This window comes from Leptopilina heterotoma, unplaced genomic scaffold (assembly GCF_015476425.1).
Source record: "Leptopilina heterotoma isolate Lh14 unplaced genomic scaffold, ASM1547642v1 Lhet_125, whole genome shotgun sequence".
In the NCBI taxonomy this organism is placed as follows: Eukaryota; Metazoa; Arthropoda; class Insecta; order Hymenoptera; family Figitidae; genus Leptopilina; species Leptopilina heterotoma.
This window is the reverse complement of record NW_025110845.1, coordinates 1,534,804-1,553,289: the sequence shown is the minus strand read 5'-3', so window position 1 is coordinate 1,553,289 and position 18,486 is coordinate 1,534,804. Positions and strand designations below refer to the sequence as shown.

At 29.9% G+C, this 18,486-nt stretch overlaps 1 protein-coding gene across 1 annotated transcript in view; it reads left to right on the top strand.

Moving 5' to 3' along the window:
- LOC122512727 overlaps positions 1-15,214 on the top strand; it is a 772,233-nt gene extending 757,019 nt beyond the window's left edge. Inside the window, exon 15 of the mRNA XM_043628757.1 lies at positions 14,825-15,214. The gene's annotated coding sequence lies outside the window, so the exon portion shown is untranslated. The remainder of the gene's footprint in view (positions 1-14,824) is intronic.
- Positions 15,215-18,486: the final 3,272 nt, after the last annotated feature.

Sequence of the window (18,486 nt, the reverse complement as noted above, 5' to 3'; positions counted from 1 at the left end):
CGATCAGACTATAATTAAGCTTCTAACTTTATCAATTTCTTGTATTTATTTGTTTAATCGCACTTGAATTTCACTATGCTTTGCTAATAATATGTTTATCAGCCAACTTAAACTGAAGGAATGATTTCGTTTAGAAAAATTGCTCTCTTTATATACACAAGATACGACCTATTTGACCTTGAAGTTAATTATATGTTTCGTAGAATTGAGGTATGATTAAAAGCTTATGAAAAGTACCGAAAATGTTTGTAAAAAAATTCCTTAGATAAAACTTAGTCAAAACAAAATAAATAAACTGTATAATAAGACCGGAAGCAATAAATCAAAGATATCATAAACAACAAGTACATGGGAAGAATTCCTTAGATAAGAATCTAATAAACAAGATATCAAATTACATGTAAAACAATAGCTTAAATAAAGACAATAATTCCAAGAAATAAATAGGTATCAAATTATACGTGGGAAAAATTCCTTAGATAAATCCTAAACCGGAAGCAATAAATCAAAGACATTATAAACAACAAGTAAATGGTAAAAATTCCTTAGATAAGAATCTAATCAACAAGATATCAAAATACACAAGCAAAAATTCTAGGAAGTGTGACGTCATATCCATCTCATCATCATGGTCTGAATCGCACCCTCCCCCGTGATGTCATATTCGCCTCAGAATCATGGTCTGAATATTACCCCCCTTGTGATGTCATTACCGGTTAAGCATCATAATTTGAATATTGCCTCCCCCTCCCTGTGATGTAATATCCGCCTCAGAATCATGGTCTGAATAATACCCCCCCTTGTGATGTCATTTCCGGCTTATTATCATAATCTGAATCGCACCCTTTCCCAACTGGTTTAAATCTGGGCTAAAAGTGTCGGTAACATGTCGATGCAGGAATCTGTGAATGACGTCATTTGCGCCTAGTCATCAAGTTCTTACCCCCCCCCCCCAATGGTTTGAGTCTGGGCTAAAAGTGTCGGTAACATGTCGGTGCAGGAATCTGTATATAGAACGCTCCCTGTATATCTACTAATTAATTTGCGATAAATTGCTTTCTATTTCGAATGGATGCTGCTACAATTAAAAAAATAGTGAATTACAAAAAATTGTAATATTTATTTTAACCCCTTTGCAGTCCAATTAAAACCGCTTATGGTCCAACAACGGTCCAAAAAAAAAGTTTACAAAAAAATATGATTTCATGATATATAAAGTTATTGGAGTCGCTGAATTCGAATTTGAGGTTAGTTTTTTAAAATTCAAAATGGCGGATCCAATATGGCGACCTAATATGGCGGATAATTTTTAAATTGATGCGTTTCAACAGAAATTCATTTTTCTGGGGTTTTCTAGGTCGCTGATCACGAATCTGATGTTAGATTAAAAAATTCAAAATGGCGACTACAAAAATTTAAAAAAATTTAGATTCACTTGAAACTCATTCGTTATCGAATTCAGCGACCCCTAAAACCCCCAAAAAACGAATCCAATATATTCTATTTAATCTATTTCAAATTCGCCAAATTTTAATTGTATCCAATGTATTCTCTTTAATCTATTTTAAAAAAGTCAAATTCTAATTTCATCGAATATATTTCTCTTTAATCAATTTTAAATACGTCAAATTCCTATTTCATTCAATATCCAATCAATCAAAATTTTATCCAATATTTCTTTTCTTATCTTTTAAATAAAAAAAATCAAATGTTATTCAAAATAGAAAAAATATAAAATCTTATTTAAATCAGAAAAAAAAATTAAATGTTAATTTCCATATCTTTTAAATTCAAAATGAAAAAAACTATATCAAATGATAATATAATATTTAAAAAAATATAACTATACCACTCACGAAACACTTTAATTAACTCTCTACAAGATGTAGAGAAATTATATCAAAAAAAGAAAAGAAAATATCTAATGTTATCCAAAATAGAAAAAAATATATCAAATAGTAATGTGATATATTCAAAAAATGAATATACCACTCACGAAGCAGGATCGTTAACTCTCTACACTACATACAAGGGGAGATGTCCAAGTTAGTTCCGTGAGGGGAAGTAGCCTTCCCCCACTATGCGGCACACCAAGTCGAAACTTTCTCACGACCCCATACATATGTTGTTTACCAAAAAAAAGTTAAAATTAAAAAATTTTATTATTTTTTCCAGATACATAGAATGAAGTTAGCTCTACCAAAAACCATACCTACCTATTATTAAATAAATATTTACTGTATCACATAGGTTTTATCGAAATCACTTTAATGCTATTTGACCCAATATTTGCAGTATTTTGTTAAACTTAATTTTTAAATTTTAACATTTTTTTGGTAAACAACATATGTATAAAATCGTGAAAAAGTAAGGAATTTAAATATGTTAATGGAAAATTAAGAATGTTACAATTTAAAAAATTTATATTTTTATAGAAAAAGTCATTAACAGTTTTTCTTAACCACTTGAGCGGCAGGGCGTTAGAATTGGCGTTAGACGTAGAAGTGACAGAAGCGGAAGAAAGGCGTCAAGACTTGACTCCGATTTTCTAATTCTGTTAGGAGATTTATAATATCAAAATAAAGTATTCTTTTTAGGGTTCCGTACACCTACGGTGTATCGGCGGAACCCTATTGGTGAGACTCTGTTGTCCGTAGCCAAATCGTGTCCCCCCCCCTAGCGGCTAAACTATTTGACCTAAAGAGCTCAAATTCGGTCCAGATATGTATTTTCACTCGTAGATTACAGGAAAAATATAGCGAATGTGATTGGACGTGATGGGCATAGCGTTGTCAAGGAAATAACAAGATTTTTGGCCAAAAATGCATAAAAAGTGACCATTCCCCCCCCCCCCCTTAACTTCTAAACTATTCGACACGGAGAGCTGAAATTTTGCATGCTGGTGTATTTTTACTCGAATATTACAGGAAAAATATAGAGAACTTGATATGTAATGATGGCCATAGCGTTGTCAAGGAAAAACTAAAAAATTAAAAAAAAAAATTTGTTTTCCGTAACTGCTACATTATTTGACCTAATGAGCTGGAAATTGGTATCCTAATGTATTATTACAGTCTGACGACAAAAAATTTATTTAAGAAACTTTTTTAAAAAAAAAATTTTTTTAATTTTTTTTCAAAAAAAAATTTTTTTTAATTTTTTTTAGTTTAAAAAAAAAAATATAGTTCCTCTGCTTATTATTGTTTACATTATTAGATATATACAATACTTTAATTTTTTTAGTTATTCTTTTTTATCAAATGATTTTAATATATTTTTTTAATTGTTTATTTTAATTCTACTAATTACCGATAAATGTTGCAAGTATTGTTTTAACATTTGTGTACGGAACCCGCCATTGCAGTGCGAGTACAACTCGCACTTGTCCAATTTTTTTAAGATTAAAGAAGTTATAAGTCTGTTCTTTTATCTTAAAAAAAGAATACTTTATTTTGATATTATAAATCTCCTTACAGAATCAGAAAATCGGAGTCAAGTCTTGACGCCTTTCTGCCGCTTCTGTCACTTCTACGTCTTACGCCAATTCTGACGCCCTGCCGCTCAAGTGGTTAATGAGGGTTTAAGGGTCCGAGCGACCCCCGCTGTGAGGGTTGCTCGGGACTCAATTCCAAGTAGCGCTCGCAGCGGGGGGCACTTGGTCCCTTCTAACTGCGAACAGACAAAATCACTGCGAACAGACAAAATATATACATATATGCGAACGGAAATACGGACTTTAATATTGTTAATATTATTTTATAAATAAATTATTTTAAAAATTAATATTTTTAATTTCCAATTTTTTTATTAAACTTTAATGATTTTTAAGTAAAAAAGGTTCTTAACAATTTTACAAAATTTTGAAAAATAAGTGAGTTATAATAAAATGAAAAGAAATGTCAAGAAATTTGCAATGCAAATATTTTGAAAAATAATAAAAATATTTAATTAATTTTTTTTATTGTTTATACTCCTGCCCTATTGGCCTTACGCACTTCGACAAGAGTCCCCGAGGAATACTTTTTTTGGATTAAGCATAACCATTCTACATATATTTTCTATATATTAACCTAATTTGCGTCTACAGCCGGCTTTTATTAGGAGTACTCGCATTGCGCCTGGACCACCCGTCAATGGGTTTTCTCGCCAGAGAAGAGGGAAACTGTAGAAAATCTCTCCTGAGTACAACCGGTTTATCGACAGTCGAGTTCTAATGGTGTGTACCGGACAATAATCGACGGTGCACATCATTATACCTCGACGTCAAACCTTCCGCTCAGATTGTCTCACGTGCCGGAAAAATACCAAGCCAAGTGGGCGCGAACCAAGGGTACTTATACCCTTGGTCCTTAAACGTCCGCCAACGCCAGGCATCTATCCGACTGAGCTAATCTGTCGGTTATTTAATTAATATTTGGTACAGTTATTTAGGACCCAAAATACTATTAATAAACAAAATATAAAAAAAATCTGAGACATGAACTTTCACTATCCTACGAAATGACCCTCGTATAATTGAAATATTTTCATTACTATTGCGAATCATATTTATAAATAAAAACTTAAAGTATTTAGTATTCAAATAAAACTGATGAAATAAACAAGTTAACTAATTAAATTAAATAAATCAATTTTTTACAGTATTTATTTCAATCCTTTGATTTCCAATTAAATATGTCTTTAATTTATAATTATGTTACTCAACAATTAAATGTATTATTATATATTTTATAAAAATAAATTTTTAATTTTATGAAATTAATTAACCAATTAATTTAATAAATAAAAAAATCGTTTATTGGATGAATATAGTAAAAAAAACTTTTAATATAGATAAATGAACATTTCAAGATTCAAATTAAGGAAGATTTCGACTATATCAGCAATTAGTGACATCTATTAGACGTCAATTGAACTCTTTGGTTTAGAGTCAGGTGTTATTCTTAAGATAATTATTCCGATATGGTTGTCGGTAAATAATTATATTTTTGAATTTAATTTTTGATCTGAAAAAATAAGCTGCGTGAACGACTGCACTGTGCATCTGTGAGGACTCGAACCCCAGTTAATAGCTGCCTTTCGCGGGACTAACGCCTACCAATGCACCATGCCAACACAGCCTGGACGTTCACGTTTCTTATAATCTCAGATCAAGCCCATACACTAGTCGAAGAGCTGTATAGTTAATGTAGGAAATTATTTGCTGATTGAGAATTTTAATTAAGGAAGATTTCGACTATATCAGCAATTAGTGACATCTATTAGACGTCAATTGAACTCTTTGGTTTAGAGTCAGGTGTTATTCTTAAGATAATTATTCCGATATGGTTGTCGGTAAATAATTATATTTTTGAATTTAATTTTTGATCTGAAAAAATAAGCTGCGTGAACGACTGCACTGTGCATCTGTGAGGACTCGAACCCCAGTTAATAGCTGCCTTTCGCGGGACTAACGCCTACCAATGCACCATGCCAACACAGCCTGGACGTTCACGTTTCTTATAATCTCAGATCAAGCCCATACACTAGTCGAAGAGCTGTATAGTTAATGTAGGAAATTATTTGCTGATTGAGAATTTTAATTAAGGAAGATTTCGACTATATCAGCAATTAGTGACATCTATTAGACGTCAATTGAACTCTTTGGTTTAGAGTCAGGTGTTATTCTTAAGATAATTATTCCGATATGGTTGTCGGTAAATAATTATATTTTTGAATTTAATTTTTGATCTGAAAAAATAAGCTGCGTGAACGACTGCACTGTGCATCTGTGAGGACTCGAACCCCAGTTAATAGCTGCCTTTCGCGGGACTAACGCCTACCAATGCACCATGCCAACACAGCCTGGACGTTCACGTTTCTTATAATCTCAGATCAATCAGCAAATAATTTCCTACATTAACTATACAGCTCTTCGACTAGTGTATGGGCTTGATCTGAGATTATAAGAAACGTGAACGTCCAGGCTGTGTTGGCATGGTGCATTGGTAGGCGTTAGTCCCGCGAAAGGCAGCTATTAACTGGGGTTCGAGTCCTCACAGATGCACAGTGCAGTCGTTCACGCAGCTTATTTTTTCAGATCAAAAATTAAATTCAAAAATATAATTATTTACCGACAACCATATCGGAATAATTATCTTAAGAATAACACCTGACTCTAAACCAAAGAGTTCAATTGACGTCTAATAGATGTCACTAATTGCTGATATAGTCGAAATCTTCCTTAATTAAAATTCTCAATCAGCAAATAATTTCCTACATTAACTATACAGCTCTTCGACTAGTGTATGGGCTTGATCTGAGATTATAAGAAACGTGAACGTCCAGGCTGTGTTGGCATGGTGCATTGGTAGGCGTTAGTCCCGCGAAAGGCAGCTATTAACTGGGGTTCGAGTCCTCACAGATGCACAGTGCAGTCGTTCACGCAGCTTATTTTTTCAGATCAAAAATTAAATTCAAAAATATAATTATTTACCGACAACCATATCGGAATAATTATCTTAAGAATAACACCTGACTCTAAACCAAAGAGTTCAATTGACGTCTAATAGATGTCACTAATTGCTGATATAGTCGAAATCTTCCTTAATTAAAATTCTCAATCAGCAAATAATTTCCTACATTAACTATACAGCTCTTCGACTAGTGTATGGGCTTGATCTGAGATTATAAGAAACGTGAACGTCCAGGCTGTGTTGGCATGGTGCATTGGTAGGCGTTAGTCCCGCGAAAGGCAGCTATTAACTGGGGTTCGAGTCCTCACAGATGCACAGTGCAGTCGTTCACGCAGCTTATTTTTTCAGATCAAAAATTAAATTCAAAAATATAATTATTTACCGACAACCATATCGGAATAATTATCTTAAGAATAACACCTGACTCTAAACCAAAGAGTTCAATTGACGTCTAATAGATGTCACTAATTGCTGATATAGTCGAAATCTTCCTTAATTAAAATTCTCAATCAGCAAATAATTTCCTACATTAATTTCAAGATTCAATTTTCAATATAAATTACTGATTACTTATTGAAATATTAATTTTTAAAATTAGTAATTTCAGAATTGACGTACGATGTATGTGTGTGTAAGATCGAATGTAAATAAACTGTTTATAATGTAAATTACAATGTTTGTAATCAAACTGTTTATATTATGTCACTACATATTTTGCACGTCAGATAGAGGGTAAATTAAATAAATAATAATTAAATTTTTTAAAACGTCTTTAATTAAGTTTAATTAAACTACGATTAAAATAAGCAATTTTGTACATTTTTTTGAAAAAAATGTAATGACCTTGATTTGTCAAACACAATTTTTATCAATGTCATTAAAATAATCAATTATTTTACATTTTCCTAAAAAAGGGAAAAAAAATTAATAGCTTTGATTTACCAATTACAATTTTTCATTTAGAAACAGAAATCGTGAAAATTATTTCCATTTTTTTAAATAATATAGAGAATTGTATTAAAACGATATAACAGTGTTGCTACACTTTCTGGAATCCTGGAATACCTGAAAAAGCCATGGAAAAATAAGGGAAAAAGTATAAAATACCTGGAAAAAAAATTTTCTTTCCAGGGCTCAAAACATATTTTTTAATACTCCCTGAGTAGTATGGTTTCTTTGAAAAATAAGTAATCAATTCTGCAAAATCTATCATAATAATGAAACTTTTATTATTGTATTAAGGGTGTAAGATCTATACGGTAAAAATAAAGCATGTTTTTAAGAATTTTTTAGCGATACGCAGAAAGTTAATTTTTTTATCGCTTTGCATATAATATTGCAACATTTGAACAATATTTATCTAAATTTTAATTAAAAAATATTAAGAATTGAGCGAGATAATGAGATTTTCCTTAGGCGCCTAAAAAATTGATTTGTGGTGTACACTCTAATTCGCAATAGAATCATCTAAAACAAAAAATCAAAGTGCATTTGTCAAAGGAGATGCCTGAGAAAAATCTCATTATCTTGTTCAATACCTAATATTTTTTAATTAAAATTTAGAGAAATATTGTTTAAATGTTGCAATATTATATGCAAAGCGATAAAATAAATTAACTTTATAGCTATTTTTTGTTACTTGTATGTCAAATTTTTATTTTTTGCTAACAATAACAAGATTAGAGATTTACTTACTTAGGTTTTCTTAATGAATTTCTATCGTTTTTTTAAAATTGATTCCATGTATAGAAATAATTAACAAAATTATGTATTTGTTAATTAGTTTTATTCAGTCTCTAAATTGTTTTGAGATAGAAATTCATTAAGAAAACCAAAGTAAGTAAATGTCTAACAAATCTTGTTATTGTTAGCAAAAAATTGAAACTTGACATACAATTTACAAATAATAACTGTAATTTTTGAACAATCAATCTTTTTAACAAAGAAATGTAGAGTTATTTTAGGGGGAGTGACACCTTTGAGGTGTCTTTTGAACCTGTTTTTCATGAATCTCTTTAAGACACAGTAATTCAATTTGTTGCCAATAGAGGGCGCCGAACTTGGACTCGTTTCTCTGCAAGGCAAATCGATGTGCAAGATTTTGAATTGATTACCTATTTTTCAAAGAAACCATACTACTCAGGGAGAATTGAAAAATATGTTTTGAGACCTGGGAAGAAAATTTTTTTCCATGTATTTTAAACTTTTTTCCTGATTTTTCGCTGATTACGAATCTGATATCACTTTTTCAAAATTCAAAATGGCGGATCCAATATGGCGGACAATTTTTAAAAAGTGATTAAATTTGCTTGAAAATGGTTACTCGCGGGTTTTGGGGTCGCTGATTACGAATCTGATGTTACTTTTTTAAAATTCAAAATGGCGGATCCAATATGGCGGACAATTATTTTAAAAAGTGATTGGATTTGCTTGAAAATGGTCATTCGGGGGTTTTTCGGGATGCTGATTCCGAATTTGATGTCACTTCTTTAAAATTCAAAATAGCGAATTCTCCACGTCCGTTAACCATCAACAAAATTTTATTGTCGTTGCCCAGCTCTTACCACATGGAGGTCGACGTGCAAAAAAGCAACTTTTTTATTTTATTTAAAATAGTATATTAAGCAACAAGGGCATAAAGGAAGCCATTTGTTTACAGTGATTTTTGTGACACGAGTGGAGGTCGAGGGCGCCCCGAGACCTCCACTCGTGTCACAAAAATCATCGTAAACAAATTGGCTGCCTTTATTCCCATGTTACTTACGATATTTTTTATTCCTAATTCACAAAACTGGCGATTTCAGATAGCAGACGACAGGGAATAAAAGTCATTCACTTGTTCGACTTCTATGAAATGGGCGGCCGTTTTTCCCTTGGGCAAAAATAATGCATGGGATCAGCTGTTACTTTTGCACATGGGAGAAAATGGTCGCCATTTTCATACGGTCAAACAAATGAGTTACTTTACTGTCGTCAGCTATCTAAAAGCGCCATTTTTGTGCATGTAGGATAAAAAATTTTTTTTATTTAAAATTTTTTTTTGATTTTGCCTTGAAAAAGATTGCCACTACCATGCAAAGTGCAACAAAAGGACACAAAAATTGTGCATTCAATGTGGCATACATATGTACGTCACTTGTTTTCAATCAAATCACATGTAGTGTTAGTCTCTTTTTTATCATTGTATAAAAAATTTCATAATTATATCAGTGTCATAATTATCGTTGATTCAAATTTAGAAAGCAGAATTAAAATTTTATATTATTTATTTAAAAAAACGTTGACCTTCTTGTGGTAAAAGCTGGGCAACGTCAATAAAATTTTGTTGACGGCTAACGGCCATGGAGGATAAACATAATATTGTTGTGAAGTCAAATTCGTAATTAGGATCCTCAAAAACCGCCAAATGACCATTCTGAACCAAATACAATTACTTTTTAAAAAATTGTCTGCCATATTGGATCCACCATTTTTAATTTTGAAAAAGTGACATCAGATTCGTAATCAGCATCCCCAAAAACCCCCGAATGACCTTTTTGAAGCAAATCCAATCACTTTTTAAAAAAATTGTCCGCCATGTTGGATCCGCCATTTTGAATTTAAAAAAAGTAACATTAGATTCGTAATCAGCGACCACAAAAACCCCCGAGTAACTATTTTCAAGCAAATCCAATTACTTTTTAAAAAATATGTCCGCCATATTGGATCCGCCATTTTGAATTTTGAAAAAATGATATCAGATTCGTAATCAGCAACCGCAAAAACCCCCAAGTAACTATTTTCAAGCAAATCCAATCACTTTTTGAAAAACATTACCCGAAATTTTTTTTCGGCCGTTTGCATTTTGGAAAAATGGCCATTTTCATATCCGCTATCTTGAATTTAAATAAAAGTAATTATGAATTTTTGTAGCTGAGAGTTCGAGGACGCGATATTTTATGCTTTGGAGACCATATTCTTTAATTTTCCATGTCAAAATAATAATTAAAAAAAATTTTTTCGTAAAGAAGTGTGTTTTTTTTGCAATAAAATTGTTATACATTTTTTTGTGATAATTATAAACAAATTTTGGCTTTATATTATGAAAAAGCGATAAATTTTACGTCGATAATGGTATTCCCTAAAATTTTTAACTAATTATTTCATACAAAGTAAGAGTCGTGAAATCATGGTACATTTTGCGTCCTGGTGGGCGTTAATGGGTTAAATCATTTAATTTTCAGTTATAAGAGTATTATTAATAAAAAAATCGAATTATAAATTAAAATAATTAACATACTTAAAATATCCAGGCCTACGCATCTTTTTTGTAGACTTATTTATTGAGCGAATTTACACTACTGAACTTTTTAAAAAAATTGATTTTTTGCAGAATCTATTTATTACTTTTAGTGTTGTGCTTTATGAAAATCATGTTGGAGATACAGGAAATGTAATGTTCAGAAAATTATTCACTTGTGGTTTAAGAGGACATTCCAGTTCAAAATGTCAAAAAAATCGATTTTTTGTTTTTATTTTCGGATTTCTTATAGTGTCAAGAATACTCTCCTAAAATATTATTGCAAACTCGGAAGTAAAACAAAAGTTATACATCCTTATTCTTCGCCATGTCAAAGATGTTTTTGTATGCGGATAAGCAATCGAATGATTTAAATGTTTTTTCATCTGCATTTTTTAAAAAAGACAAAAAAAATGTATTTGGTGTTGCTGATCACAAATTAGTTATCAAATCTTCAAAATTCAAAATGACGGATCCAATTTGGCGGAAAAGAAAATTTTTTTATTTTATTTTTTTTTTCGTTTAATTTTTTTTTCGTCTACCATTTTGCTTATGCCATTTTTAATTTTGAAAAAATGATGTCATATTCGTAATCAGCGACCCCAAAAACCCCCTCGTAACGATTTTCAAGCAAATCCAATGATTTTGAAAAAAAAATGTCTGCCATATTTGATCCGCTATTTTGAATTTTAAAAATCTGATTCCATATTCGTAATTAGCGACCTCAAAAACCCCCGAGTAACGATTTTCAAGCAAATCCGATGATTTTTTAAAAAAAATTTCGAATCTTATGAACAAAAACTTTAAATGCGTTTTCCTCAAAATGTATTTTTTTGATCTGGTAAGAGTGATATCTCGAGTTCTTCTGAAGCGATTTAAAAAAATCAAACGGCTTTTGATTAAGCGTCATCATGCCTATAAGTGGAACCTCAAAAACTGGAAAATTTCCAACTCCCTTTTTTTATAGGAGAAATTCTGAATAAAAACACCTTTTTTTGCATATTTTGGGGAAAAAGTACTCTAAAAAAATTGGGGGAAGAAAATTTTACTTTTTTGAGGTTCCACACCTGAAGAAATATCTAACGAAGAGAATGTCACTTCGTTTTTGGTTTTATCTGTTTTAGAAAGATTGGAATCGATCTTACCACCGAAAATGGGCATTTTCGAAAATGGCGTATATCGCCGCCATTTTGAAATAAAAATGAAAATTTTTTTTTTACAAATTCTTAAATAAATTATTTATTACATGTAAAAGAAATTTTTTAAATAAATGTCACAGTTATTTTAATAATATATACTAAAAAAGCCTTCTTTTTGCCTGTTTTGAACTGGAATGTCCCCTTAAATATAATTTTTATTGAAAGTTACCAATGAATCTGCTGCAAATAAATTTTCAATTAAAGTTCACCATTTATATTAACCAAAATAATTGTAAATCTTAAATATTTCTGTCTAAAAAATATGCTAATCGAATTTGAAAAAATAGGTATCTGTTGAGCGAATTAACCCAACATGACCGAAGTTAGCCTCTTTTACGGTAACCTGCCTTTCATTTGTCAACCAATAAAGTCACTTATAACTTAAGAGAAAGATTGTTTTGTTTCAGTAGTTGGTCGTTTAGCGCAGTTGGTTAGGTTGGTTGTTTTGTTTTCGTTTCCGTCCGTTAAACCCGCATTCAATCCCCATTCCCCCCTAATTGTTTTTCAAAATAAAAAAAACTGTCTCTAAAATTCCTAACTTCCCAAAATTAATTAGAATAATAATTAAATAATAAAATGAGTAAAATTAATTTTTTTTATTTTATTATAATATTATTTTAAATATTTAACAAATATTTGTCTTATTTTTTTAGCAAATTTACATCCACAACCTATCTAAAATTATCAGTGATAATTTCTGAACTTATCGTGGATAACTTCCAGATAATTCGCTGCGAATTAACATTTCAACTTTTGAGCGATTTCGCATTTTAAGTTTTCAGCTAATTTGCTTTTCAATTTCGCAGCAAATTCGCATTTTAACCTCCCAGCAGCGAGTTCGCTCTGCGAACTCGCAAAAGGGTGGGCATTTGGTTTTCGCCTGAAGTTGTGCTATGTGGGTAATATAAGAGTATTTTCAGCCCGATTGATAAAGCTTAACTATATTTTTTATAGTTATACTATTATATACTTATGTTAGAACAACTATAAAAGTTTTTTTCTAATTTTGTAGTTTTTTTAGACGCATCTTTTGAGCCCTTATTGAACATTTTTTGTCCATATTAACCGGAGATATTAAACTTTTTTTTCTAATTTTGTAGAGTTTTTTTAGACGCATCTTTTGAGCCCTTATTAAACATTTTTTGTCCATATTCACCGGAGATATTCAACTTTTTTGTTTAAAAACTTTTTTTTAGCTATCTTGTAGGATATTTAAAAATACATTGATTGAAGAAAGATTGAATTACTTTTACCATATTTATAAAAAGTTATTTATATATTTCTATTATTATTATTATTATCTATGAAGAAGCAAAGTGTTAATAAAATTAACACCAAAATTATAACAAAAATATACAACTTGGCAGCGGTATTAAGCATGGTTTGATCCTTAGTTGTATAGGTATGAAACATATTATACCAAATAACATTTTAGAGTATTTTTTTAATATGCACGCGTGTAGTATTTTTAATCTTATTCTATAAAAAATAACAAAATCTAATGACTAACTACAAAGAGTTGATAAAATAGAAGAAAAATTAAGGGGTTACATGGGTCAAAACGACCTGAAAACGTATGTTTTTTTAATAATTTTTTTTTCATAAAATAAATAAATTTTTTTATTTGAACACTTTGGTATCTGAAAGTACACTATTAAATGAGAAAGATATTAAATTTTTTATAAAAATATTCAAAATCAGGCCCGTAGCAACAGTTCTTCGAGCCCCTTTCAAAAAAAATTGCTTTTGCGGTGGTCAAGATATCTTTTGACTCCTTCATCTAAAATCAAAATACAAAAAATTTTCTGTTAGTGGGTGAATATATCTCGTGATTGAACGAAGGGTATTCAAAGAAATTGAAATTTGGATGTTTGACAGTGTCTTTTATCAAAAGTTAAAATTTTTAGAACCATTAAGACCATGTAAAATCGGTTCTAATCAACAAAAACATATTCCTTCGTTCAATCACGAGCTATACTCATCCACTAACAGAAAATATTTGGTTTTTTGATTTTAAATGAACCAATCAGAAGATATCGTGACCACCGCTTTTTTGGAAGGGTTTTCAAAGATCCTGTAGGTACGGCCCTGATTTTAAATATTTTTTAACGAAATTTTTACAAGTTACTCTTTTAATAGTGTACTTTAAGATATAAAAACACTCAAATAAAAAAATTTATTTATTTTATGAAAAAAAAATTAAACAATCATACATTGTCCGGACGTTTTGACCCATGTAACCCCTTAATACATAGGGAAGAATGGGGTAGCTCCAACACTTAAGCTTTTCGGTGAATAATTTGTGTTCTTATTTTTAGAATATTAATTAAACTTTTTAATATTAAACAGAAAACTTCTTTCAATCTCTAACATAAATTCATTTATAAAATAATCAAACCTTTTAAAAGAAAAATGAGGAAAAATCTGAGTATTAAAATCCCTACAATTTGTCGGGTAGCCCCGGACAAGGGGAAAAATATTTTGACATATAGGACTAGATAAAGTAACATCAAATGATGTCTTAAACAATGAAAATAAACCATGTAATTGAAATAATTTGAAAAATCTATTCAATATTTATAGAAAGTCAACATAAAATAAGGTTTTATAAGACATTCAATGTAGCGTACATACGTTCTTTAAAGTGTCCGGACACTTTCAGGTTTTTAGAAAATTCAATTTGAAAAAAAAGAAAAAGAAAATACTGAATCAATATTTCAAAAATAAAAGTTAAACATTATATAACTGTTGCAATTTGTTTCAATAGTAAAAACACATTATTATATTAGAAATTAAGAGTGTTCGAAGCTATGCCATTCTCCCCTAAAACTATAAAAACAGGACGATTTTTTAAAATATAAAAAGTGTTTTTAATTTAATTTTTTTAGCAGATACTTATCCGAGCTTCTCCATCTACTAGAAAACTAAGGTTTTCTTTATTCTTTTCATCTTCTTTGGATTCTTCGTTGGATTGCTGAATAAGGAATGAAGACTCACGAATTGGGAAATCGGATACTTTTAATGACCTCTATTTAAAATATTTTTTAAAAAGATTATTAACAAATAAATGTACAAAAATTAATTAAATTTATAAAATACTTAAAAACTTAACTAATATAAAAACACTTATGCATTTTAGGCAATTTATCATATTTTTCATCAAAACTTTAGAGTTTCAATAGGAAAAAAAAATTTGGAAGCAATAGAAGATTTTTAGAGTATTTAAACTTCTAGAGTTTTTAAACGAAATTTTTCACATAATTATTATTATTACATTACATTCAGTCTTGTATGTAGAAAATTCAATAAATTTTGATTTTTTACAAATGATAGATTCCTTTTCTTTAATTATATCACTCAATTTTATAACTAAAATTTATACTGACACGTTTCTGTTTAAAATTATAATATAAAGTATATAAATAAAAATATTCATAAGCAAAAAGTGTGTTCGGATTATAAGCCTAAAATCTGTAAAGCAATTTTTGTTATATCCTGTAATGAAGATAATTCCAAACTCGATCCTAAAAGTTTCTTCAATTAAATGATAATTGATGTCCCTGCTGTTCTAAAAATAAAAATAATATTAGATTGTTTAAGAAAAAACTTTTTTAAGTTGAATTAGTCACCTTTCACTAACCTCTATTGAAAAAATGCACTAAGACATCTCGTTTAATGAATGTAGAGGGTTAACCCTTTCAGTCCCATAATTTGGGAAATTAAAAAATATCTACAATAGGTATAGTACCTATGGTTTTCGGGGTCACTGATTACGAATCTGGAATCAGATTTTCAAAATTTTGAAAATTCAAAATGGCGGAGTCAATATGGCAGACTATAAAATTAAAAATTATTTAATTTTACTTGAAAGTTGTCACTCGGGGATTTTTGGGGTCGCTGATTACGAATCTGCAGTCAGTTTTTCAAAATTCAAAATGGCGGATCCAATATGGCGGACAAAATTAAAAATTATACAAATTTACTTAAGAGTTCTCACTATGGGGTTTTTGGGGTCGCTGATTACGAATCTAAAGTCAGTTTTTCAAAATTCAAAATGGCGGATCCAATATGGCGGACGATAAATTAAAAAAATTAATCAAATTTACTTTAAAGTAGTCTTTCGGGGGTTTTTGGGATCGCTGATTACAAATCTGGAGTCAGTTTGTCAAAATTCAAAATGGCGGATCCAATATGGTCGACAAAATTTTTAAATGAAACAAATTTGCTTAAAAGTTGGCATTTGGAGGTGTTTGAAGTCACTGATTCTGAATCTAAAGTCAGTTTATTAAAATTCAAAATGAAGGATTTAATATGTTGTACGAAAAAATAAAAAATCCATCAAATTTGTTTGAAAATTACCGCTTAGGATTTTTCTAGATCACTGATTACGAATCTAAAGTCAGTTTTTCTAACTTTAAAATAATGGATACAATATGATAGTCAAAAATTAAAAATTGACAATATAGGACTGAATGCTGCTTCTTGGAAGATTGCGGGGTGTATAAATACAAATCTGGAATCATTCTTACAAAATTTTTAAATGGCGAATCTAATGTTACGACTATAACAACAATAATAGTAAAAATAGGAGAGAAGTACTGTTTTTTTGTCGTTTGTCATTTTTCCTTTGTTTTCGTTTGATTGTCTTTTGTTTTTTTTGTCGTTCGTCTTTTATGTTTCGTCACTTGTCTTTTGTCGTTTATTACGACAAATATAAAAATATTCAAAAAATAAAAAAAATTAATAAAAGTATTAAAACATTAAAAAAACAACATTAAAAACATTTTTAAAAAAATTAAAAATTTAAAAAAAAATGAAACTCTGTTACTGCCGGTCCCAAGCCCATATTAAAAAAGAGGAGGGTGTTTCCAAATTCGTAACTTTTTATGTCCGCCATATGGATTTATGGATCCACTATTTTGAATTTTTAAAAACTGACTTCAGATTCGTAATCTGCGACGCCAAAAACCCCCGAGAGACCATTTTCAAGCAAATTTGTTTAATTTTTAATTTTTTCCGCCATATTGAATCCACCATTTTGAATTTGCATATCTGATTTTAGATTAATATTCAGCAAACCCCGAGAATTCAGAAAACAATTATAATTTAAAGTATATGCTACTAATTTACTTTTATTTCAGTCAAGTTAAACCTGAAATAATGCGTTGTCGTGTATAAGTTTGTTAATAACAAAAAACATAAATAATATAGATTAATTTGTTAAAACCCATCAAATTTGCTTAAAACTTGTTACTCTGGGGTTTTTGGGGTTGCTGACTACGAATCCGATATTAGTTTTTAAAATTAAAAATGGCGTATCCAATATGGCAAACAAATTTTTAAAAATTCATTCGCCATATTGAATCCGCCATTTTTAATTTTGAAAATTCTGCAAATCTGACCTTAGATTCGTATTCATTGACCCCAGAAACCCTATTTACCATAGCGTTTATAATGTATTATCTATTATCCTAATTGCGTGACTGAAAGGGTTAATCCGTTCAGAAACGCGGTTGCAATATAGGAGATGCTTATCCATTGTACGTTGACATATTTTGTATAAAGTGTCTGTGTGTAGAGAAAAATTAGTTCGAAAGTGATTGTTTACCAATTTTACGTCATTTAAACCGGTCAGTGCTGTATTTGTTGGGTGATAACTGTTTGTTGCACATACTCTAGAAATTTAAGAGACCATAGAACACCGTTAAGGTGCAATTTGTGATTATTTTCTTCAGATACTGTTGGTGAATTTTTATATTCTTTAGTTTTTCCATGTGAATAAAAGTGTTTTGCAATGTGCAATGAATTTATATATGACGAGTTCCACGTCAAGTGCCCCAGGTCAAAAATTTACATGGAATATTAGAAAAATTTGTAGTTTCTTTAAAACAAAACGAAAATACGTTTTCTATTTTGGATTTTTCTGCTGTTTTTCAACACTTTCTAATGGTGTAAACAAATGTAGAGAAAAAAAAATTTTTTGACCTTGAAAAATTAAATTAAAAAATCAAATTTCATTTTTTTATCAAATGGACAGTTTTTATTTTTTAAAAAAAAATTTTATCATAAAGGTGAGGTTTTTTCCTAAAAAAATGTATAGGTCAAAACATGGGACAAGAAATTTTAACTGGTCAAAATAAACATTTACTTCTGCAGTGCACCGACCTGCAGTGGAATTTTTTTTACAATTTACTATTAAAAAATGTCTACACCTTACAATTTTTAACCGATTTGAGTGTTCTTTGTTTTAAATTAAAGGGGAATAAATTCTTAAGACATCCTTCGAGGACAATTTTGGGGATTTTAATTATTTATAATTTTTTTTAATCAAAGTTAACAAATTAATACACTTTTTTAAAAAAGGACGTTTATTTTCTTATTCCGTTGCTGCACATGATCTAAATCAATTCAAATTCATCCAATATGACCACCAGATAATTACTAAAGCATAAAATAATTTATTTCAATTGTTATAAACAATATACAGCCCAACAACGCGCAGGGGCGGTGGATTGCAGAAGTAAATGTTTATTTTGACCAGTTAAAAGTTCTT